This window comes from Dermochelys coriacea, chromosome 7, assembly GCF_009764565.3.
Source record: "Dermochelys coriacea isolate rDerCor1 chromosome 7, rDerCor1.pri.v4, whole genome shotgun sequence".
Classification (NCBI taxonomy): Eukaryota; Metazoa; Chordata; order Testudines; family Dermochelyidae; genus Dermochelys; species Dermochelys coriacea.
This window is the reverse complement of record NC_050074.1, coordinates 90,816,307-90,843,467: the sequence shown is the minus strand read 5'-3', so window position 1 is coordinate 90,843,467 and position 27,161 is coordinate 90,816,307. Positions and strand designations below refer to the sequence as shown.

Here is a 27,161-nt window from a genome sequence, read left to right as displayed (position 1 = left end):
GGTGAGGGGGAAAGGTTTGTTACTTAGGCAGTTTGTAACATGGAATAAACCTTGTTATTTTGCAAGATTTTGTATGCATTCATATCACATGTCACAAGGTGCCATATAACACCTCCTTGCATTAAATATCACGATGCAGACATATTAATAAACATTGTTAATTTATAATATACCTCTTTACTACATGAAACTGGTGGCAATTACTGAGCCTAAAGCTGAAAGACAATTTGCATTACAAACTCCTCTTTTATAATTCTCCTAACTTTCACCTTTTGAGTTGAAATTTCTGTGCTTGGACTTGCTTTTTCTTCTTTCTGTGAGCAAAATGCTTAAGCCACTTTTAAGTGACAAAAAGGGACAAAGTGCACTTTCCCATTGTGACCATCTTTTGTCTGTGGGAACAACTCCAGGAATTGGCATGTAAACAGAGCTCAATGACCAGTATGTGCTTTTAAGTTTGGGGGGGAAAAACTGAATCTAACAAAATTATGAATATTTGAAAATGCAGAAGTAAGCATGTGCAGTCAGACGTTCAAAGATACAGTGAGCATATGACCACAGGTAGTGAAATACACAGTGGACACTAGGGGCCTATTAGCTTTTAAGCAAGGGGAAGCTGATTTGCTCTGGGGAAAGAGGATGGCAAGCTGTGTCAATGAATGACATGGAGCTGATGTACTTTAAGCTTCCATGGGAAAACAATGGAAGTTGTTTCATGTACAATCAGAATAGTGCAATATAAATGTGTTAGCTGTGCACTTAGAGTCTGATCCAAAGTCCATTGGGGTGAATGGAAAGACTACCATGGACTGCAATGGCTTCGGATGAGACCTTTAGCCTGTCATTCTATTCTTTGGCGAGCTGACATCTGTTATAGAACAGGGAGCCTTTATTTTTTACACCTCTATTTTTTCTCTTAAAAAAAGAGAAGGAAATCAAATGCAAAAAACTGACTAAATTAATGATGCACTTCTAATTTCACAAAAGTCAGGAAAGACAAAAGTTCAGGATGAAGCAACAAATGTAATTTTGCCTCCTTTCTGTTGGTACATTTTAGGATGTCATGTTACTGTGTATGTGTGTAGCTCACAAACCTGGGACTTCGGAACCTTAGTACATGAGTCTCTACTGCATGAGCTAAAAGCCACATGGCTCTGAGCTAAGGCTGTAGCAGACTCATTAATTTCCAAGTGGTCTTGGTGCCACTAGAGGGAACAAAGCACCGAACCGAGAAGGTGTGTGGGTTACATGATCACAGGTTATTTTAGTTACTAGTATATCAAATCTAGTAAGAAATGATATTGTGCTATATCCTCAGCAGTCTGCAGCTTGGGGACTGGGGCCACACTTCACCCTGATCCTCAAGCCATCAGGCACTGATCTATTCCTGAGAAGCAACTCACAACAGCCTCAAGCTGGGCCAGCTACACTGGTCCCCAAGGTCTCATGAATTTGGAGTACTCTTTGGTAGTAGGGAAAGAATGGACTTTCCCAAGCTTTTGAGCATGACAGCTGGCTGTAGTTAAAGGTAGATTTTAATCAGATGTCTGTATTCAAGTGAAGGTTGAGAGATGGAGGAGGGAAGAGGGGGCAGCAACTCAACATTTGCTGATATAGCTCCAAATGACTAACTGGCTTTTTTTCCCAAGAGGAAAGATACCAGTAGGTCAGCTATAACTAATATTAGTGAATGCATTTCCTTTAATATTTGTTTTCTGATTGTTTATTAGCTGGTTTGCAATTCATCCCGTCAGCATGAACAACACAAACCTTCTCGTAAATAGTGACAACGTGGGCTATGCATCTTACCTCTTTGAACAAGAGAAGAATAAAGGACTACTTCCTGGAGAGGTTGGACTATATTATGGCTATCCTGAGGAGTGGGGGATAAAACATAAATAAAAAAGGGCCAATAAAATGTCTTTTATGGATAGACGCAGTCTTATTCAAACCGTGATCGTAAACAGCAGGACAAATACTGCAGATGCACCGTAGAGATGTATCATACATTTTACCATCTATTTTTTCCTATTATAGAAAAGAGAAATTACAAGGCAATTGCTGACTATGTATTGCTTCCCAAAATAGCAGTTGACAGCATTTATTTAGATTTCAAGGGACATGCTGATCTGTTAAGATCCAAAATTTGATGTAGATTTAAAAAATCCCACAATTTTCTAATGACATTTGGTTCAATAGGAACTACTCACACGCATAAAGTTGAGCACATGGGTAAGTGGGATTGGGGCTTTGTAGGACTGGGGCTTTGGTCAATTTCACTTTATCATCAGTTTCTATGCAGTTCCACTTTCTGGTTTTCACAGGTTCTTGGAATTCTGCAGTATTTGGAATTCAAAAACTGTAGGACCATATTATTTCTTTGAAAAGACAAGGTTTTAATTGAAATGTAAATGTATATTTAAAATAGAAATAGGTGAACCTCATGAAGTAGAAGTGTTCAGAGCCCTTTGGAACTATTTTAAAAGTTTTTTCTAGTAGGTGAACTGCCTTAAAAAGCAAACCTGACAGAAGTGGTGCCCTATTTATCCAGCATAGAATATGAATTCACTTCTTTTCCCTTAGAATTTTTCTATTCTATTACATTTCCCCCCTCACAATTGGAAAGCAAGCCTAATACCCATTAGATAGAGTCTAACTTTCAAACCAAAGATGTTTGAATGAGTTGGAAATTAGACAAAAAATGTTTGCTCATACCTACATGAAAGCATTTCTTTTTGAGGTTAGATTTTATAAAAACGTTTATTAAACCCAGGATCCCAATCTTGCTGCCAAGGTTTCAGAGCTATTCTTACTCAAACTAGGTAGACCAAAGCAATCTTGGATATGTCTACATGTGCTGCAGTCATACCTCTGATTGCAGTGTAGACATACCCTAAATTGACATGTTATGGAGGGTGAGATATGCCATCTGTAAGGGCTTATCAGAAAAGTTAAGATGAATCAACTAAAGCTGCGAAGTTAAAGCACATTCAAAAGCTGTGTGGATGCTCTCATTCTAGAGTAAAGTGACCTTGAATGAAAGCATTAACACAAAGTTTTAATGCACTTTAACTTATGCATGTTAGCATTACAACTTTAGTTAAGTTTCAGAGTAGCAGCCGTGTTAGTCTGTATTCGCAAAAAGAAAAGGAGTACTTGTGGCACCTTAAAGACTAACAAATTTATTTGAGCATAAGCTTTCATGAGCTACATCCGATGAAGTGAGCTGTAGCTCATGAAAGCTTATGCTCAAATAACTTCAGTTAATTCATCTTAACTTTCCTAACTAAGAGATGAATACTGCATGTGATGAATTAGTGTTACATTGTATAAATGTGTAGTCTGTCCTTGATCACCCATTCAGTTTGCTACCTTTAATGCTAAATTTTGCTGTCTGTTTCTGTGCTCAGTGGCTCACTCAAATCATCAGAACAGAGAACGTTTTAAGCTAATCATCAGCTAAATCTGTCAGTAGAAATCATAGTGAAAAACAAGAGGTAGAATGGGAAAGTCAAGCAAAAGTGAGGGCAAGGATTGCTAGAATTCAATATCTATACATAAGAATTTACAAGACCTTGGGCTAAGTCACTTAACCATTTGTGCCTCAGTTTCCTCATCTGTAAAATGGGAATATCAATACTTAATTACCTCTAAATTGCTGAGATGTGTGAAAGATTAATGTTAAGTGCTTTGAGATGCTCAGGTGAAAGAGATATATAAATTCAAGGTAATGACCTTAAGTTTCTATTTGAAATATTTAAAAAATCTTTACTGCAAAAAATGTAGGGCCTACATTTTCAAAAGTAATGGTTTTTAGGTGCTGAAGGTTTTGAATGCCCAACTTGAGGCACTGACTTAGGGGGTTAGGTGCTCAGCATATTCCTGAGAACCAGGTGCTTTTAATGTAAGTCAAGTTGGGCACCCAAAAATTCAGTCATCCAGAGCTACTAGTCACTTTTGAAAACTTCACCAATGTCCTATCACTACCAACTGAATATGATATCAGTGATGATATGATTTTGCACATGTTGTCTGCAGTCCTAGGGGAATTTACACAAGCATTTGTTATTTTGGCAATTCAAGTTTATTTCACATCTTTGTATTACATGACGGGATTTTTTTTATTGAAACACCAGTATACATCTGATGTCCGCAGGTTGATGGTAATCAGTGAAAGAGACAGAAAAAGCCATAACACTTTATTTTCTTTTTGCAGGGATCTTTTGTAGCAGCCTTTGCATCATCCAACCTGGGAGATGTATCACCCAATATCAAAGGCCCACACTGCATAAACACAGGAGAGTCATGTAATAACCCCAACAGTTACTGTCCAGTAGGCGGGGTAGGTATATATCATTTTAAGGTAGATTTTAAGTATGGAACTGCAAATATAGGGCCAGATTGTGGTCCATCCTGCTGTAAAAGGATGTAAGGTGCCCCTATATTCTCCTGTACTGGTTACCCATATAGGCAGCCTCCTTGGGGTTGCCACTTACTCATCCTGTACAGCAGTGGTCTCCAAACTTTTTGGATTGTGCACCCCCAGGGCCAGCTCTAGGGAAGCGCAAAAAAAAAAAAAAAAGAGCTGCCGCTGAAGAATCAAAGGTCTGGGAGCGCTGCTGTCGCCATGCCAGTAGCACTCCTTCGGTGGCGCTCCTCCTGCCGCGCACCCCCATGAATGGTCTTGTGCACCCCACTTTGCAGACCACTGCTGTATAGTGTTGCTAGCATGCTGGGGGGATGTACACTGTGCCATGGATAAAATGCTGATTTCAGGGAGGCAGATTATGACTTTCAATATGCAGCTGGACTATAATACAGAATCTCTAGAAAGTTTGGGTATAGCATAAAATCAATATAATATTACAGTAAATAGCAGAGGATACTGAACTGAGGGCAAAATCCTCCATTTTTGAACTTACTGCAAGTTGCCACAGAAATTCCAGTCTTCCATGAAATTCGGCACTGGTGTGCTCAGAAACCATAGATCTTGCCACAGAATTTAGTCCCAGTTTATAAAACAGTACCTGGTGCATGGATTAGTTTTTGTTCTAAAAGCAAAGATTTTTTCATGAAAGTGATCACAATAATTTGTGCCCTCATTCACAGATCAAGAAAATCTTGATATTGCTAGAAGGATGTCTTATCCGTTTACATTTGTTTAATTATTTACTTTAAAAAATCCTTAACAGGCTAAAATGTGCATGGCTGCAGGTCCTGGCAGTGATATGATTGAAAGTACAAAAATTATAGGACAAAATCTCTATTTGAAAGCAAAGGTAAGTTAAACTGGGCTCTTTTACTTGTGTATTCAAATGCAATTATTGGAAAAGCCAGTAAACATTTTCTTTTTGACAAGTGAGTTTCTGAAATTTATTTTGCTAGAGATATTCTCAAAACATGTGGGTCAAGGCTGTAGGTCTACAGCTGTGCACTTAGATCCATATTTATGAACCTAAGTAAAAGTTGTCTGAAGTTCAAAGCAGTCACATTTTTATTTAGGTACCTAATTTTAGGCACCAGCATTTGAAAATGCTATCTTTTTATCATAGCCTCTCTGTTCCTCACTGTACATTTCTGTAAAATGTGAATGATACCTACCTACCCCACAGAGAAGGTGTGACAGTTAAGTAGCTAATGTTTGTAAAGAGCTATCTAGGCCCCCAAACTCACAAGTACCCATGACCCTTTCACGTAGCCCTTCAGTGTCTTGGGTTCCCGAGAATCACAGCTTATCTGGAATCAGGGCTGCCTGGTGGGGGGGGGCAAGTGGGGCAATTTGCACCAGGCTCCAGGCCCCGCAGACAAGGCGGGGGCAATTTCGGCGGCAATTGGGCTGCAGGTCTTTCAGTCCCTCTCTTCCTCGTTGGTGGCACTTCAGCGGCAGCTCAATCGCTCCACTTCAGTCTTCTGTGGCAATTCAGCGGCAGGTCTTCTTGTCCTCTTCTTTCTTTGGTGGCACAAGTTGGGTCTTTCTCTTTTTTTTTTATTCGCCGCCTGGGGCGGCAAAACTAACTTTTTTTTATGGAAGGGGCCCCCGAAATTGTTTTGCCCCAGGCCCCCTGAATCCTCTGGGCAGCACTGTCTGGAATATCAGTCCTGGCAAAACTCTTCCAAAATTGGATAACTGGGCACATATGTCATCATAAGTAGCTGGGCTCTACTTCTGCCACAGAAGCTAGGGAACAGAACCAAAAGGTTAACCTTTCCTCACACTTTACATAAATTATTTATTATTTATTATTTATTATTTTACAGCAGCTAGTAGAAGCAAACCTTTTCCTACAGGAATTGCATTATGTATGTATTTATTTATTTTTTAATTGCATTGTCATAGCTATGACCTGGGAACCTCTTGATGCCAACTTGCAGAGGGCACTGGGTTGCACAGGGTTTTGCAAGAATCTCCTAAATCAGAAGTCTGCATAATAATTCACTAAAGAGTAGCAAGAGGTAGTATCCCACTAGTCATTGCAATCACTGCAAAAGGTATGCATTCATAATATGTAAGAAGGTATGTGTACATACTGAAAATTATATTATTGAGGCTGGTAACCAAGAGTAACAGAACTCAAGGGTGTTCTTTTCAGGCAGATGGTAACAGATGCTTATTTCCCTGTCTGGTAATTGTGCAGTGGGTTTTGTCTGCTTCACAATGCATGGCAATTTGAGCCTGAGGCTAATCAGGAGATTATGATAGTGACAGGAGAGAAAAGCCACAGGAAAAAAACAACCAGCAGGGGGGTATCCTATTTTGAACAAGGACAGTGGATTGATCTGATATATGTAAGGGTACCAAGAGACACCTAGGAGACAAATTGACTGTGTGTCTCGTCTCATAAAAAAGGAATCCCAGCCTGCTTGGCTGGAAAGTGCTGGTGAGCGATACTTTATTAGACAAGACAGTAACTTGTTAATTAAGCCTAGTCTCTAGAATGCGTGTTATGGTTTTATTTTGTATGTAACCATTTGTTTCCAATACTTGTTATCACTTGAATCTTTATACTTTGTTAAATAAACTTTTACTTGTTTTCATTATAAACTAAGTGCTGTATTTTATGTGGAACAGAGATCTGAAGTGTAACTGATAAGCTGGGGCATATTGTTCCTCTGGGAGCAGTTGATCCATGAATACTGTGAGTGCCTAGTGGAACAGGGGCTAGACATTCCAGGGAGATGCTCCGAGGGCTCAGGGGTTGGAGAATGCCTATTCATAACCTGTAGTGAGTGGGGCCTGTGTAGGCTTAGAGGGGAGTGCTTGGGTTGCCTCTAGCCAGTGGAGTCTGAGCATTGACTCCTAGCTGGCATAAACAAAGCTTCCTCATGCTAAGGTGCCTCGCAGCCCCGGATGCTCCTGGGAAGCATCACAATAATGTTCAAAGGCCCAGTCAAGATAGAGACCTCACCATGATGCTAGGTGGTGTGGGTGGCATAAGAACCAATATACAATAAACTATGAAGACTAGAACTATATTGTGCACTGTAATATGTCAGAACACAATAAATATAGGCCTTCTCCACTTCATAGCTAACCATGCCCCCAAAATGCTTTTCTTTCCTGAAAGAGATACCCAAGAAAGCCACAGATTTCGTTTTTCTTCTAACCTGAAATGGATTCTCCTTTATCCATACTATCTATTTTAATGTTTGTCAAGGGCAGCAGGAGGAAGTGCAATACCATTGCACTTGGAGATTTCAGTGTCAGCAGCTTGCAGGATCTGGAACAGTTTCAGTAAATTGATGACAACAGCAGACTTGATTATAGCAGTTTTCTTTTTATTGCCATTTTTGAGTGTCTGCAATAGAATTACTCTAAAATGACAGTGATTTGTAGGTTAGTGGATAGTCTAGTCTAATTGTACATTAGGGACTTGCATGTGTATCTAATTTAGAGGGAAATGATTTTTGCCATATATGACCATTGTGGGTGGTGGTACTATGGATTTCAATATATACATACATACCATAGTAAAATGATACTTCACATGGTTACATGAAATGTTATCAAATCTGTATAACTTCTATTAATACTTCATATGTACTAGTTCTATGAACCTAAAAAAATTACTCATTGTGGAAGATATCTTTAATGAACAATTATAAATGAATTGTGAATTTAAATAAGGAAATTATATCTTGAATATGAATATCTAATGATCAAACTAGAATTGAAGAATTGGTAAAGGTGTTTCAAGCAGGTACATTTCCCCAATGAGATGGTCATCTAAGATGAGAGAACAAAAAAAACTTCTACTATAAAATTTGATGAGGCAACTGCTGTTCCCTTAATTTTAGTCATTCCTTTTTGTTACTAACTTATAGAATATCCTCACAAGAGCTTTTCCAGGTACTTGATGAGCTGGTTCATTTTGTATAATCTTTCTCTACTCCCTATTTGATATTTGAAGCCCTAATTTAATTTTGAAATTGCAATTTAGAGTTCTGGGTTGGTGGACTGCTGAAGGTCCACAGAAAACTTGCTGCATACCTGGTTGCTAATTTTTCTCCTTATTTCCGCCTGCTAATGGTATGCAAGACAGATACCAAATATTATTCTTCCCTGTAAGCAATAGCTGTAGTTGCCACAGAGATGTATGTGCTCAGGAATGGGAAAGGAGATGTTCTCTGCAACTGGGAACAAGAAGGGAGGTGATCCCTGAGGACACTCTCTCTATTGAGGTATGGCCACATTGCAGAAAAGTTAGAGAACTCAGTTCCAGTATAACTTATTTTTGGACAGTTGCTGTTGGAACACCCTCTTGAGCTCCTCATTCATGGAGGAGAAAATTGAGGTTGGTTGTGAGTGACCATCTACTTATTGCTTATAGGCAAAGACACTGATGGAATCCTCTGCTTTGGATCACAGAAAGCCCGATGATGCTGAGAGATCATAAAGGAGCAAAAAGGTCAAAATAACGACTGTGATCTCAGGAGAATAAAATTGAACTTTTAGCTGAAAAGAAAGGAACACCACAAAAAAATCCCACTAAAGGCTCCTTGAACACTGCTCAGAGAGGTAAAACTTAACAACAGAGAGGGTGTGCAAAGAGTGGTCCCAGATAGACAGGGATGCGGGGCATTGTTTATGCCCTAATCATGTCTGATAGCTTGGGAAGGATTGGCTAGTAAAGCGCTAGCCGCTGTACCTGACCCGATCACAGAAACATGTTCTCAAAGATTTAGGCACATCATTTCTTCTACCTGAGAGACTAATGGCTTCCACCTGCTCCCAAGGAAGCTGAGATTGTATTAAAATAGTTCATATTTGTCTTGCGTCTGTTTTAACAGTTCTTTGTGGGTCTAATTTCAATAAAATATATTCTTGAGTTTTTTGCACCCCAGTGTTAATCAGTATATATGGGTCCTGTGTTTTAGGAACTGTATACTTTAGCTTCCCAGGAGGTAACAGGACCTCTCCATTCAGCTCACCAGTGGGTGAACATGAGTGATGTCACTGTCCAGCCAATGCAACCCATACAGTAAGTACTGGGAATTTCCTCCCTGTAGATAGGGAATCCTCATTAGAAATATTCCAGTAGAATGTTGTGGTTTTACATCTGGAGTTGATATACTGGATGTATCTAATTTTAAAATACTTTTATTAAGGGGAAAACATGTAACCAGCCTTGGGCTACAGCTTTGCAGCAGGTACTATTGATGGAGTGGGATTCTTGAATTTCACACAAGGTAAGCAGAAGAACAGAGTCTGCAGATCTTGTTCACTGAGGTTTATTGTTTATGTGGCAATAATGCTCTCGGTCTTGTTCATGGAACTGTGCAAACACAGTCCCTGCCTCAAATAGCTTACAGTCTTAAAATACAGACAAGAGTGGGTGATAGGGATACAATGTATAAGGAAATTGGAGAAGGTGAGAATTGGAACATGTCTTTTACTTCCTCATTCATTCTTTATTTACAAATCTATCCCTATTGCCCCTCTACCTAACTATTGTTAGAGCTTTTATTTGATATTTTTAAAATCTGCCTTTATTTGCTCCCTCTTGCCATTAGTTCCCAAGCCAGTGAGGAGGACGGTCCTTCTATTTCTGTAATTCAGGGTCACTACCCACATAGTATGGTCACAGCCATGTTCGAAATGCTGATTGGTTAGAGTTGGAATATTTAAAGCAACCTATGGGAGTTAGGTGTCCAAAATCCCATTTTAAGATGAATGGATTCAAATCCCCTAAACTCCCCTGAAAATCCCAGCCTAGATACGTAGATACTTTGAGGAAATGCAGGTGAGGAATTAGACTTTGTCAAATATACACTGAGAAAAAACTGAAGAAATTGTATTAAAAGAGGTTTCTACTTACAGGTTCACTAGAAAGCCAGCCGTTCTGGGAAATTGTTCATAACAGCTGCTTGGAGAGCCATCCAATGAAACAAAAGAGTGCCACAAACCTAAGCCAATCCTTTTAAATACTGGAGAGGTAGAGTGTGTTGGTGTATATCACTCTGAGCAGAGCTCGGGCTTAACTATGCTGGATTTTCCTGCCAAGAGAAAGGATATCCATTTCATTCCCGCCATAATTAAACTAATGATGCAGAAGTAAAGGCAGTGAATGGTCGTATGACACTAATATTTTAAAGAGAATCTTACTTTAAAAGACATGAAAAGGAACACAAATATATGCTTATCAATATTCTGAAAAAGCACTAAAAGAGACAGGATTTTTATTAGGTTTTTATTAGGATTTTTATTATGAAAGAAGCAGTGTTTTCCATACATTCTTATTGTAGAACTTAAAAAAAGGGGGAAAAGACATACATGCCTCATAATGAAGGAGACATGTCTTTGTGATAAAATACAGTGCAGAAAATGTTCAAGAATGTTTGTCCTTATATAAAGATTATTACTGTGATGCTAGAAACGGCAGTTCGATCTTTGGTTACCTGCCAAAATATATAATTTCATGGTAGAAGAGTTTTTGACTTGTGGAAATGTGTGATGAGAAATTTTGGACTAAAAGGGCAATGCCATTAAAATTTTAAACCTTGGGGCTTGGATAGTATGTCAAGTTCTGGAATATTTAATTATATAAATGTAATTATATATTTGTAGCTCCAGTTACAAAAAATGGATAGAAAATAACAAAATGGGATTTGTTCTGGAAAAATGTAATCTGCAAAATTCAATCTAAAAAGAGCCCATCTATACTGTAATGCCAAGGAAGTAGTCTTAGAGCTGGAATGAGAGTGAACATCAAATTAAGATAGGGAAAGATTTCAAAAGTGTCTGAGTGAATTATGATCTTTAATCCCATTTCAAAAGAGACGTAGACATCTTACTGAAGTCTTACTGAACGCCAATAGGATTTAGGCTCCTAAATCACTTGGGGCTTATGAAAATTGTACTCGTGATCTTGAAATATGATTTGTGTTTTTTTTAAACAATATCTTTTTGAGCTGCCAGTTCCTAGGCATCATGTTGTTTTCACCAGAGTGCTCATGGTTCCTTTCTCTACGGTGTTGTTAGACTGCACCAAGAATGTTTCATACAGTTCTGGACACCTCATTACCAGAAAGATATTAACAAAGTGTTTAAATCCATGGAGGTATTGACCCATGGAGCAAAACATAAAAGAACTAACTAGATTAGCTAAATGCCAACTGAGGAATGATATGATCACTGCCTACAAGTATCTGAAAGAGAGAGGAATTATTTAAAGTAGGTCAAGTAGGTAAATCGAAGTAATGGGATGAAGTTAAACACAGGAAAATTTCGAATCAAATCATTGTTAATGGTGACATCTGTGGAATAATGTCCCAAGAGAAGGGAATGAACACCCATTGCTTCCATCATTTAGAACTGAACAGAACAAAGCATTTAAGAACGTAGGATAGGGAAGAGTGTTGCATGGGCATTTAGACAGACTAGATAATACAATAGGTTTCGTCAATTCCTAATGAATATGGTTCTAGTTGAATGATTTAATGCATGGGTAGCACAGAAGATAAAGTGAGACAAAGCATTAATTTTCTATAGACCAATGTAAATTTCTTACAAAAATAAATGTTTGCATCACTATTTTTATGAATATGGAAAGAACAAAACCAGATTGTATCTCATTGTCCTTATTAAAAAAAATGTAACACTATATTCTTTTTTCTTCTTCTTCCAAGATTTCATTACCTTATCCATGGCACCCTGAAATAGTTGATGTTCAGCTTTTTACCATTGGGTCCTTGGCAATAGTTGCTTTTCCAGGAGAGCTGACGTATGTACTATTTTTACTCTTATTTTGTATAACAAAGCAGACAGTTTTTATATCTAAAGAACTCATAGTACTTGTTATGCATATTTTTTATGGGAGGGATATAAAGCCAGAAACTACCTTATCACTGGTACAATGTGATATAAAGCCACTGTATGTCAATGTCCATTCTAAGGTTCTAATGCAGGTGCATTTTTGTGTGTGTGAGCATGTGTGCAGTCTTTAACTGGGTACATGGGGATTCCCTCTTCCCTATTTTTAGACCAGCAGTTGCTGATCTATAGTTGAGGTTGAAACTAGCTTCCCATTCTTATAGCTGATCAACTTTTTTGACAGAACCATTTTCCATCAGAAAATGTAGTTTCAATTCAATGGACAAAATTAGGAAAATTCTAGACCTCAGCCAGGGCCTGCATGATATCACATGTAGCTGATAAATTATTTATAGTCTCTTTTCCACATAGTGATGGTGATTTCTAAATGCCAAACTGTTGTAAAGGGGTGGATTCTTTTATTGGCTCTAAATATACAGATAGTTCAGGTGAGATTCAGCAGAGCATCCAGGTTTTGGGAGCCTTGTGTGATCCAAACCTTTCCTACTGATGCTCGTCCACAGTGATTCCAACTCACCTTGCATAGATTCATAGATTCATAGATACTAAGGTCAGAAGGGACCATTCTGATCATCTAGTCCGACCTCCTGCACAGCACAGGCCACAGAATCTCACCCCACCCACTCTATGAAAAACCTCACCTATGTCTGAGCTATTGAAGTCCTTAAATCATGGTTTAAAGACTTCAAGGAGCAGAGAAGCCTCCCTCAAGTCACCCATGCCACAGAGGAAGGCGAAAAAACCTCCAGGGCCTCTCCAATCTGCCCTGGAGGAAAACTCCTTCCCGACCCAAATATGGCAATCAGCTAAACCCTGAGCATATGGGCAAGATTCACCAGCCAGATACTACAGAAATTCTTTCCTGGTAACTCAGATCCCATCCATCTAATATCCCAACTCAGGGGATTTGGCCTATTTACCCTGAATATTTAAAGATCAATTACTTACCAAAATCCCATTATCCCATCATACCATCTCCTCCATAAACTTATCGAGTAGAATCTTAAAACCAGATAGATCTTTTGCTCCCACTGCTTCCCTTGGAAGGCTATTCCAAAACTTCACTCCTCTGATGGTTAAAAACCTTGGTCTGATTTCAAGTCTAAACTTCCTGGTGGCCAGTTTATACCATTTGTTCTGTGTCCACATTGGTGCTGAGCTGAAATAATTCCTCTCCCTCTCCTGTATTTATCCCTCTGATATATTTATAGAGAGCAATCATATCTCCCCTCAACCTTCTTTTAGTTAGGCTAACAAGCCAAGCTCCTTAAGTCTCCTTTCATAAGACAAGTTTTCCATTCCTCGGATCATCCTAGTAGCCCTTCTCTGTACCTACTCCAGTTTGAATTCATCCCTTTTAAACATGGGAGACCAGAACTGCGCACAGTATTCTAGGTGAGGTCTCACCAGTGCCTTGTATATGGTACTAAAACCTCCTTATCCCTACTGGAAATGCTACTATCTCCTGATGCATCCCAAAACCACATTAGCTTTTTCACAGCCACATCACATTGGCAGCTCATAGTCATCCTATGATCAACCAATACTCCAAGGTCCTTCTCCTCTTCCGTTACTTCTAATTGATGCGTCCCCAACTTATAACTAAAATTCTTGTTATTAATCCCTAAATGCATAACCTTACACTTCTCACTATTAAATTTCATCCTATTACTATTACTCCAGTTTATAAGGTCATCCAGATCCTCCTGTATAATATCCCAATCCTTCTCCGAATTGGCAATACCTCCCAGCTTTGTATCATCTGCAAACTTTATTAGCACACTCCCACTTTTTGTGCCAAGGTCAGTAATAAAAAGATTAAATAAGATTGGTCCCAAAACCGATCCTGAGGAACTCCACTGGTAACCTCCCTCCAACCTGACAGTTCACCTTTCAGTAGGACCCGTTGCAGTCTCCCCCAATTCCTTATCCACCTTTTGATGTTCATATTGATCCCCATCTTCTCCAATTTAACTAATAATTCCCCATGTGGCACGGTATCAAATGCCTTACTGAAATCTAGGTAAATTAGATCCACTGCATTTCCTTTATCTAAAAAATCTGTTACTTTTTACTGTTACCTTGCACTTCAGTATATCACACTTTCTCTACATTACTGGAGTTTAACATTACTATCATAATACTTCACAGGACAATGTCTGGACGGAGACTACGAGAAGCTATTAAAAGTGTAAGTTACTGGCTAAAAACTTGAAGAGAACTTTTCTAGATTGCAGAGTTTATGGAACCTTTATTCTCTTGCCTCATACTGATGTTGTTCCTTGGGTGTAGCTGGAAGGTGTAATTTCCTACTTGAGTAGACCTACCCTTTCAAGCTGTGATTGACCTAGTGCACAAAAATAGAAATATAGCTGCAGCGGCATGAGTAGCGGCATTGACTGACATTGACTAACTGCCTGAGTACATACCTAGAGTTTTAGATGAGATTGTACTCAGGGCGGCTGGCCCCTCCTGTCACTAGCAACGTGGTGGCTAGTCTTCTGTTTTTAGCATGCTAGATCCCATTGAACTAGTGTAGGTGTGTCTTCTGAAGCTGGAGCTTACATCTCCAGCTCCAGTGTAGACATCCTTTTGGTCTCACATATTATGAAGGTATTTTTTAAAGTTAGTTGTATATCTAATACAGGGGCAGGCCACTTTTTGGCCTGAGGGCCGCATCGGGTTTCAGAAATTGTATGGAGGGCTGGTTAGGGGAGGTTGTGCCTCCCAAAACAGCCAGGTGTGGCTTGGCCCCTGCCCCTATATGACCCCCCCTTCTTCTTTCCCCCTGACGGCCCCCCGGGACCCCTGCCCCCATTCAACCCTCATGTTCCCCACTCTCTGACTGCCCTGCCCCCTATCCACACCCCCACCCCCTGAACACCACCCCGATCTCCCCTGCCCTCTATCCAACCCCCCTCCCCCGTTCCCTGCCCCCTTACCGCACTGCCTGTAGGATTGGCAGCACTACAGCACTACAGCACTACAGCCGCACTGCCCGGCTGGAGCCAGCCACACCACCGCACAGCACAGAGCAGTGGTCAGGCCGGGCTCTGCCGCAGCTCTCAGCCCCACTGCCCAGAGCATTGCGCCGGTGGCACAGTGAGCTGAGGCTGCGGGGGAGGGAGGACAGCCGGGGAGGGGCCGAGGGCTAGCCTCCTAGGCGAGGAGCTCAGGGGCCAGGCAGGAGGGTCCCGCGGGCCAGATTGACCACCTCTGATCTAATACCTATCTATCAATCAGCATACCCGACCTCCCAATATGGCAATAAATAAGGCCATCCAAACAAAACATGGGTGAAATCTTGGCCCCACTGATATTAATGGGAATTTTGCAATTGATTTCACTGGAGCCAAAATTTCACCACTAACTCTTATCAGTGTGGTGCCACCGTGAGAATGATTAGAAACACTGTGACAATCAGAACGTTATCCATCCATCATACTGAATATTATTTTTATTAATCTTATTAATGACCACAGAAATGTCAACACCTTCTTCTCTGACCAACATAGCTACAACAATACTAAATAGAAAGTATAACATGTGATGGATATAATTGTATATTTAATATTTATTAAAGTAATTGTGTATTTGTTCCCATCTTTCTTAGGAATTTGAATCCCATGGGACCCAGGGAATGAATGTCGTAATTGCAGGCTTGTGCAATGTTTATACTCATTACATTACTACTTATGAAGAATACCAGGTAAACAAAATAGCTCTAATATAGGACAAAGATGTTTACAGGACATGTTTAACATGCGTTTTTACTTTTCAGTGATAATTTTCACTGAAGTTTAGATGCCTGTGGAATAATTTTTCTTTTTCACAAAGAAATAAAAACAGCAGCAACAACAAATCTGTGGAAGAAATGCAGTGATCTTTTAATCTCTTTTGCAGGCTCAACGATATGAGGCAGCATCCACCATTATGGGCCACACACTCTTTCTGCTTATATTCAGTTGTTCAGAGGACTGGCCAAGGCTATTGCTACGGTAATAAAGATCATTTGAATCCAGTGTACACTTTCATATTTATATATTCTTTAGAAGTGAGGTTTACATAATTTTTCTATCCTATTATTTTAAATGCCATGGTCCTGATTCTCTGATCTGATCTAACTGCTGTATTGCTCTGGCAGTGCAAAATCACCAGAAACCAGCCTAATCAGCTCCCTGGGAATTTCCCTTCAGTAAACAGAATCTCCAGCTGGTACAGAAGCAGCATGGTAGCTCTATGTGTCCCAGCTCCTGGCCCTGCCATGAGGGTGATGTCAGCGTTGCTGGAAAAGTCTCTGCACTCTGACAATTCCTGGCTGCTAAAACAACCCTGTTGATCTGTGGACAGCTGCATGTACGTTAGATCAGCCCTTAAGCTGTTGCAGCTTTTGCTTGGGGCTGAACAGGATGCTAGCTAGAGCAAGAACAGAGGAGCTGCAACTTGGTGTAAAGTCATATGGAGATAAGATCGAAGAATGAAGTGGTGCTGAAAGTGGCATATAAACAAGAACCCTCTCACTTTTTTGGGTCACTTTCTTATTCTTGGCATTACAGCCAATTAGAGTCATTGTAGTTAATTAAAAAGACACATTTGACTTCTTGGATTTTGTGAAATACATCATCATCTGTATATGATGTTTTGTCACAATTGTTCACAGTAGAATTGACAAACAATATTTCTGCTTATTAAACAAATGTTCTTTTTCCCTAGAATACAGTTCAGGATCTGCCAAATGGTCCAGAGCCACCATTCATCAGCATAACCAACATGACTTTGTTACCTGGTGTTCTTGCTGACGTTGCACCAATCAATAAAAAATTTGGGGATGTATTACAGGAAGTACAACCACAGTACAGAGTGGTAAGGCTGTCTGGGGAAATATCATTTATTTACTACTAGTCTGAATACTTGTCAGATTCTTAACCATCTTCTTAATTAGTGTGGGATCTCTATAGAGACATAGGGCCAAATTCTGCTTTTGGTTACACTGATGTTAATCAAAATTTACATCAGGATATATAAGAGCATAATCTGACCCGTGATATCTAGACTAAGTAATCTGGAGCTTGGTTGTGATAGCAACTCAGTTTACCTCTGCGTGAGTTGCAAGAAAAAGTGAAACTGAAATAAAATTATAATAAAAGCAAATGAGAACTGAATAAGTGTTCTGATGTTTATATAGCTGACATGAATGTCAAAATGCTCCTTTTCTTCCTTATTCTTTATAGCAATAAACCAAACATGCCCCTTGAATATGAAATTCACATATGAATGAATTACTGAGTAAAGAGTGTGCTTCTGAGAATGGATAATCACATCAGTGTTTTTATATTAAGGTTATTTGTCCTTATTCAGAGCAACAATATAGATATAGATATCCTATCTGCCAATGTCTGAATACGGAATGCAGCTAAAATCAGTGAATAAAAAAAGAGCCCTTGACATCTCTCTATGAAGGAGAATCTTCTTCTTTCTAAACATAAAATGAGGATTCACTGTGAAGTAGCAATTGTTGCGTTATAATGTTTTGAAACAGAAATCTGATTGTCCTTTGATATACTTGCTTTGGAATCTGAATAAGATAAAATGTCATAAGGATTAATTATTTTAAATACTTGACAAATTAGATGATAAGATATTCAGAACAAGGGTCGTGTCATCTTATTTGCATACTCCTGGGTGTAATAAAAGCAAGTGGAAGGTGGGAAGCAGCTACAATGTAGTACTTTAACCTTAAAATCCCACCTTCTTTTTTTTAATAGAGCAACTTAATGTCACATAATAGAATTCATCCAGCGGACAAGAGAGATGGAATGTTAAGGCACTGTACATAGTGGAATTCACGATAAAAAAAATCTACAATCCAATAGCAACTATTAAAATAATACAGAAATGTTAATAAAGATGTCTTAAATCATTGATTTTACTATATAACATATAGTCCACTCTCAAAATAAATTCTAACATTTCCTCAGGGAGAAGTTGCTGAAGCAACTTTTGTAGGTGCGAACCCCAGGAATTCTGCTCAGAACACTGTAAGTATAATTAAATTATGTTAAATTTTTCTATTCTTTCACAATGGCTAATGTTTAATTATTGTTCTGCTTGCTTACATGGAGGATTTTGAGCTGCACCCTTCTAAAGAAAGATAAGGAGAAGCGAGAGAGAGTAAAATGAGAAATAGAGGGGGGAAAAAAAGCAAATGGCATGGAGATAGACTAGGTCAGACATGGAAAGAGAAAAATAGGCAGAGATGTTAGGCCTGCTCTACACCAGAAAATTAGGTCAGCATAACTGTCTCTCAGGAGTGTGTAAAATCCACACTTTTGACTGGTGTCGTAAAGCCAACCTAAGACCCTATGTAGACAGCATTAGATTGACAGAAGAATTCTTGCATCTTCCTCTCGGGAAGGTGGATTACTTACAGCGAGGGGAGAGCCCCTCTCTTTGGTGTAGGTAGTGTCTACACTGACGTGCTACAGTGGCACAGCCATAGTAGCACAGCTGTGCAGCGATAGTGTTTTAAGTGTAAACATATCTTTACAAACACACACACGCGCGCACACACACACCTCTCAGAGAAGAAAATATTATTTGAGCTCTATTATTTTATTTCGGTGGCCAGTTGGATTAGTTGTAAACTGCAGGGAAGAGTCACTGAAGTTTATAAGTTTATAAACAATGATTCTTGCATATTATACTAAAACTATCATACTATAACTATGCATTTACACTAGGATGAATACTGCACATTAAATAATACATCCCAGATAAACTCTTCATTTTAGAATGTTTATAAATCACAACCAATGATATAGGTAAAGTATCCTAAATATAATTTTCTAAACTTCCTGTAACTAAACACCCATTGAAGGTTCCTATTGGGTCATATAAAAACATGTTCACCCTGTTGGTACTTACATGACTTACTGACTTCAGCATATTCTTTGGGGTCTTACATTACTAGAAGCTCTTTGATTGTAAAGTTCCAGCTTGGAAGTTTGTCCAGCTAAGGGGATTTTGAGCATTGAATAGGAAAAACTGCACAAAGTTCAGTCCTAGATAATTCCTGACCTCTTCATACCATGTGAGTCAAAATTGCACATATGAGCAATGCAGAAACCTTTTCTCTACGTTCTGATACAATTTAATGCAAGTCCAAGCTTTCATTCTCAGAATCAAAGTAAGTTCAAAATGTTAACGTTTTTTAAAATAGAGAACAGACATGTCATATTGGTTATTTTTACTGGAAATTTGTTAAATACCATATATTTTGCAGTCTTCTTGCTATGAATGTGTCCTTTATTATACCCTACATTATATGTACAGCCTAGTCTTGTTACGTTTTGCCAATAAAAAGTTAAAACAAAGAAAAAAATCTGTTCTTCAATTTAAGTTAAGCACTAGAAAGCTTACATGATTGGTCATTCAGTATCTGACTAGTTATATTAATTTTATTCCAGACTCACCAAACCTTCCTTACAGTAGAGAAATATGAGAATATTTCAGGAAATTGGCATGTAATGTATAATGATGCCTCCTGGGATACCAGGTGAGTAACTTCCCCGGGACTGACTCTTTCACAAATTCCACTGAGTATTAAGGATTCAGTGAACTGCTTATAAACGGGGTGGCTCTACCAATTTTGCCACCCCAAGCAGTCGCCACTGAATTGCTGCCGTGCCTGGAAGAGCGGCGGAGCTGCCGCCCAAAAGCTGCTGCCGAATTGCCGCTGCGGGACACGGACTGCCGCCCCATTCTGATGCCGTCCCAAGCACCTGCTTGGAAAGCTGATGCCTGGAGCTGGCCCTGCTTATTAAAACCCCAGGGACCATGTTCTGGGACTCTTTTGCATTTTCCTCAACGAGGTGTACGCTAACACTGTAAGACTGTTAATTGCACACACACATTCTGACTAGCCACTGTCTCATGCACAGTACCCCAGTGTAGTTTATGCCTATCCTTGTAGAAAAGAGTAACCTGCACGCACTCTGGAGATACTTGAGCTATGGCTGTGTCGGTAAAATGCTCAGATCACAGCCCCCAGACCTGCCTTTGAACATCAGCAGAAGGTCTGTGAAGCAGCCTTCTTTTTAGGTTGGAATGCAGGGAGCAGAATCAGAGTTGGAACCATTCTGCCTTGTGAATTCCCCTTCTGGATGTGACTTTCCTTTAATGTATATAAACAAGAGGCAGATTTTAGAATTATTCACAATTACTGTATAACCATGATGAATTACTCACAATTACTATCAATAGTGTGGAATGTAAGATAATTGAATAATTACTGTAAAAACAATGGGTAGAACTACCTCCTTCTGCAGAATGAATTCATTGTTTTAATAATTTTTAATTAAATACTGCATTTTGCACTATAGTACTTGTAAAGTAACTTATATGGACTAAAAAGGTTGCCTCAAGCCCAGTCATTGAGATGCAAGATGTTGGTTCACTAGAAAGTCAAAAATCTTTGTTCTCTGCACAGGACTTGGTTTAGGGGTGACTTTATGCAGCTTTTGTACTTTCCATATTCTGGGGCTGCCTGCCTGGAGGCCAGCTGGCCCATGGCATAAATTAGAGCAACCTCAGGGCTGCTTAACTATATGAGGATGCTGGTCCAGCAGATGAACATAGCTGAATGACAAAGGCTTGGCCACATTGCCTCTGCACCAGGTGATACAAAATGGAGGGGATTGCATAGTGTTGCTATGCCAGCTTTATGCTACATTGGGATTTGCTTTTGCCATGGGAATTCCCAGCAGTGGGATCCACAAACTTTGTATTCTTTTGTATTCAGTAAAGTGATGCAAGCAAGCCATAACATGATAGACAATTAGGCCTGTGGAGTCTTGAGATCTGGCCACAAAACTTTAGGGCTTTTGATATTGTGAGTTTCTGCCTGAGATATATCCTCACATTCCCTAGCCCCAGTACATTATAGAATAGTAACACACTGTACAGAGTTAGGCAGTGGAGATCATTCAATTTTGGTGTTACCATGTCCTTTTCCATGGTGGAAATGTAACAAAAGCCAGCTCTCCTTAAGCCAGAACTTTCATTTTTTGAATACTGTCGTCTGTATGGGAAAGTCTATTGTACATGATGTCAGTGACACTTGGCACACGCTGAGTTGAAAGTAAATTTAAAAATGGCATTTTAAAAGAATCCACCTCTAGAGACTAATTTGTGGTTTTGTACAACCTTATGCAGAGCTCTCACCAATACAGCACTGAGAATATACAACTAAATCTTATTTCATCTTAAGGAAAATCATGGTGTGAACCAACTTGACAAAACCCATTTTTGTTAAAGCATTTTTATTACATTTTCTAAACAATTTGTATTTAATGTATGGAAATTTCATGGAGATAGTACTATCTGGCTCTCACGTAGAGCTTTTCATCCAGAGAGCTCACAGTGGTTTGCAAAGTCACATAAATATCATTATGCCCATTTTACAGCTGGAGAAGTGACTTGCCCAAGATCACTTAGTAGGTCAATGGCAGAGCTAGGGCTAGAACCCACATCTCCCAATTCCTAGTCCAATGCCCCATTCACTGGTCCACATTGCCTAAGAGTTGGATATTAAAAAGAGGATATAAAAGGTTTCTACTAACACTGTTATTTTTGGGAAAAGCGTTTAGTGGCTCTGATATGTGGAGAAATTTCATTTAAAAAAAAAGCGGGGGGGGCAGTAGAAATCAAATGTGTGGTAGGCCGTCAGCCTTATGGGGAATGCATGTATCAGGAAGAAAAGATAGTGTGGCTTTTTAGAGCTATAATCAGTAGAGCTAATAATGTTAAGATACATAGAAAGAATACAGAAGGGTTGTTTATCAGATCCTTGTTCAAAGAAGTAATTGCCTAATCTGATTAAAAACCGATGACTTATTTACCTCAGTCTCCTAAACATCAGTAAAAGGATGGATCCCAAAAAGGATTTCAGGATCCTATGATGTTGGAGATATTCCAATAAAAACACTTTACACTTCAAAAGTAGAGAGACAAAGTTCCCAGTATAACAGACTTACATCAGTAGATTCTGCTTCTCTGAATTTATGATGGCTTCTTCCTGGTAGTGCATAATTTTCTCTGTCTGAGTGCAACCAATCGCTTTCTGAATCTGATCTGGTACCCAAAGGACACTGATATTAAATCCACTGTCTCCTGAGACAGCTTCTGACACACTTTAGTAGCATACATAACAGCACTAAACTGGGAGTTTTAGGAGATGGAAATCATGCCTGTGTTTATGGAATACAAACTGACACGCCCCTTTCTACCAGAGGTTATTCTGGCCTTTCCAGTGTATCTATGTATTTTGGGGGTTAGGGGGATTGTGTAGCTCTCTTATGTTGTCACAATATATTAGGATCCCCATTTCTGTAGGTTTTCCTCCTAATATAATCTACTCAGATAAAGGTAGTGCTGTGTTTCATTACTTGTCAGTATTATTTATAGGTTTCAGAGTAGCAGCCGTGTTAGTCTGTATTCGCAAAAAGAAAAGGAGTACTTGTGGCACCTTAGAGACTAACAAATTTATTAGAGCATAAGCTTTCGTGAGCTACAGCTCACTTCATCGGATGCATTTGGTGGAAAAAAACAGAGGAGAGATTTATATACACACACACAGAGAACACTAAACAATGGGTTTATCATACACACTGTAAGGAGAGTGATCACTTAAGATAAGCCATCACCAACAGCACGGGGGGGAAAGGAGGAAAACCTTTCATGGTGACAAGCAGTTAGGCTAATTCCAGCAGTTAACAAGAATATCAGAGGAACAGTGGGGGGTGGGGTGGGAGGGAGAAATACCATGGGGAAATAGTTTTACTTTGTGTAATGACTCATCCATTCCCAGTCTCTATTCAAGCCTAAATTAATTGTATCCAGTTTGCAAATTAATTCCAATTCAGCAGTCTCTCGTTGGAGTCTGTTTTTGAAGCTTTTTTGTTGAAGTATAGCCACTCTTAGGTCTGTGATCGAGTGACCAGAGAGATTGAAGTGTTCTCCAACTGGTTTTTGAATGTTATAATTCTTGACGTCTGATTTGTGTCCATTCATTCTTTTACGTAGAGACTGTCCAGTTTGGCCAATGTACATGGCAGAGGGGCATTGCTGGCACATGATGGCATATATCACATTGGTAGATGCGCAGGTGAACGAGCCTCTGATAGTGTGGCTGATGTGATTAGGCCCTATGATGGTATCCCCTGAATAGATATGTGGACAGAGTTGGCAACGGGCTTTGTTGCAAGGATAGGTTCCTGGGTTAGTGGTTCTGTTGTGTGGTGTGTGGTTGCTGGTGAGTATTTGCTTCAGATTGGGGGGCTGTCTGTAAGCAAGGACTGGTCTGTCTCCCAAGATCTGAGAGAGCGATGGCTCGTCCTTCAGGATAGGTTGTAGATCCTTGATGATGCGTTGGAGAGGTTTTAGTTGGGGGCTGAAGGTGATGGCTAGTGGTGTTCTGTTGTTTTCTTTGTTGGGCCTGTCCTGTAGTAGGTGACTTCTGGGTACTCTTCTGGCTCTGTCAATCTGTTTCTTCACTTCAGCAGGTGAGTATTGTAGTTGTAGGAATGCATGATAGAGATCTTGTAGGTGTTTGTCTCTGTCTGAGGGGTTGGAGCAAATGCGGTTATATCGTAGCGCTTGGCTGTAGACAATGGATTGAGTGGTATGATCTGGATGAAAGCTAGAGGCATGTAGGTAGGAATAGCGGTCAGTAGGTTTCCGATATAGGGTGGTGTTTATGTGACCATCGCTTATTAGCACCGTAGTGTCCAGGAAGTGGATCTCTTGTGTGGACTGGTCCAGGCTGAGGTTGATGGTGGGATGGAAATTGTTGAAATCATGGTGGAATTCCTCAAGAGCTTCTTTTCCATGGGTCCAGATGATGAAGATGTCATCAATGTAGCGCAAGTAGAGTAGGGGCATTAGGGGACGAGAGCTGAGGAAGCGTTGCCTGCTTGTCACCATGAAAGGTTTTCCTCTTTTCCCCCCCTGCTGTTGGTGATGGCTTATCTTAAGTGATCACTCTCCTTACAGTGTGTATGATAAACCCATTGTTTCATGTTCTCTGTGTGTGTGTATATAAATCTCTCCTCTGTTTTTTCCACCAAATGCATCCGATGAAGTGAGCTCTAGCTCACGAAAGCTTATGCTCTAATAAATTTGTTAGTCTCTAAGGTGCCACAAGTACTCCTTTTCTTTTTATTAATTTATAGTATGTCTATGCTTAGCATTCTAATAATAATTCCAGAAAGCAAATAATGCTACAAACAAGGAATCTCTCCTTTTGAGTAACAAAATTTAAAACATTTAATAAAATTTCTATGAAAATTCCCACAAACTTGAAAGAGAAACTTCAATAACATACTCACTGTTACAATACTGAAAAGACTGGGTACCATCACACCCTTACTTTTGCTAGTGCACAAATAAACACAATAAGTAAAGAGGTAAGATGCTGTAAACCACTATGAACTCCATGTATATTTAAGGGAAGCATTTCCAGTTACAGTATTCCAGAATAATGGTCCTATTTAATCACACATGCGGACAGAGAGCATACATCTCTGACATCCATACCATTTAGGATTTAGGACACCAGGTCAATGGATAGATGTTTATTATTGTTCTTTATCGGTAGCACTGAGAATCCCAGGATCCCATTGTGCTAGGTTCTGTACAAAACTGAACAAAAAACAAGGTTCCCACCTCAAAGAGATTATAATCTAAGTACAAAATAAGACACAACAGATTTTGACAGTCGCAATAGACAAGACAAGGAGGAATGAATATAGAGATAAACTAATCTATTTATAAACCCATTGGGGCTAGCTGGAAAAAAAACAATTCTGTTTCACAAAAAAAATTTAGAGGTTTTGAAATTGTTTTTATTCTGATGTAGAATGAAAATGAGACCTTTCAATAAAATTTGTGAAAAAGCATTGTGGGGTGTGTGTGTGTGTGTGTGTGTGTGTGAGAGAGAAATAGCTAATAGGCTCTCACCTCGGATGTGGGAAACCTGCCTGATTTAGAGCAGAGCCTTAAACCTGGGTCTCCTACGCCCCCCAGTGAGTGCCCTCACACTGGGCTATTTGGGGGTCTTACTCTCACACCAGAAACTCCATCTTACAAAAAGTTCCCAACAATTTTATTTGTCAAAATAGATACATAAAACATTTTGACAGAAACAAGTATTGTCAGCATTTTGGGGACTAGCTCTGTTCCCCATAGGACATGCATCCCTGTTGAGACACATTGGTGGGGGCAGTGGGAGGAAGTTTTGCTCTTGTCTGATGTATATAGCACATGCTCTATGGTTAAAAAACTTCAGGCTCCAGTTATATCAGCCTAAAGCGGTTCAGTTTCCTGAGCCCATTTTAGCAATAAACATGAGGAAGGGGATGTGTGATTCTGGCGCAGGTCTAGGACTCATCTTATTTAGGTTCAATTTCCGGCTCTTTCACAGATTTTGCCTGACCTTTCACAATTTTCTTGCTCATCTGTGCCTCAGTTCCTCTTTTGTTAAATGGAATAATAATTTCTCATCTGACAGGGGAGTTTTGAGGGTTAATTCATTAATATGCAATAAACATGATAATGATGTTGGGAGGTGCTCATTTAAGACACTATGGGAGCCACATAATTACCTAGACAGAAATACTTTTTACCTACAGAAATAACCACTTATTTGTCATTTAGTGTTCCCTGGTGTATTTCATTGTTGTGCATTGTGTTATTAACAAAACAACAAAAATAAAAACACAGTAATTAAAAAAAAAATCACAGAATCCTCTTGGACAAATGGAGCCGGAGTGAATTAGTTAGTGTCTGTCACTTAACTTGTAGTAAAAATATTTCTGTTATATAATGATTTGGGCATTCAGATATGTTTAATTCAGCCAATTAGAGATCTTGGCTGACTATTGCAATACACATTAACATGGATTATATTTTTTAACCTGTAGTTTATTATTTTTCCATTAGATTTTACTGGACCAAAGGATTGTTTGGCCGCAGCAAGGCCAAAGTAGATGGCATATTCCAAGTTCAACTGAACCAGGGTTCTACAGAATACAATACTTTGGGCACTACAAGTTCAAACCAAATCTGAAGCCAGCTCAGATTTATCCATTCAATGGCACATCTTCAGCATTTGAAGTTGTAAAATTGGAGCTACTTTCTCCTTGGGGAAAAAAGGTTGCTTCATAGGAATAGTGTGCATGTTCCTGATTTTATATAAATATATAATTTGGAATTGTTGTTAGAGTACCAGTAATTCAATCTTGTTCTTGTTCTTTGGAATGATTTTCTCTATTTGATCTTCAGTCCTCCTTGGCTGTTCTGATTATTTCCATTCTGGTTGCTCAGGTCCAGCCCTGTTATCGTTGCAATCAACTCCCACTCTAATAATGATTCACCATCTTTTTAAAGTCATCGACTGCACTTAATTTTCATTCCTTATTTCATATAGCGCACTCAGAAAGAGTTGTTTCCTAATGGGGGTTATTTCAGACAATCCAGTCCATATAATACGGTGACCACAGGCATGCGTACGGGTTGGCCGGGTGTTCCCAGGCACACCCTAATTCAGGGGTCGGCAACCTATGGCACACGAGCCGAAATTTAATGGCGCGCTGCTGCCTGCTGGGTCCCAGCCACCAGCCCTGCTCAGCCTGCTGCGATCCCAGGCCGGGACCCCAGCAGCAGCAGTGAGCCATTAAAAATCCTGCCCCCCCGGCCCCGCTCTTCTCCGCCCCCCCTCCTCCGTCCGGGGCAGGGTGAAGAAGCTTGGTCCTGCCAGCTGCTGCTGCAGAGC

General features: G+C 39.6%; 1 pseudogene; it reads left to right on the top strand.

Annotated features, from left to right (window-relative positions):
• The window catches only part of LOC119859013, a 37,062-nt pseudogene extending 10,282 nt beyond the window's left edge, over positions 1-26,780 (top strand).
• The last annotated feature ends 381 nt before the right edge of the window (positions 26,781-27,161 follow it).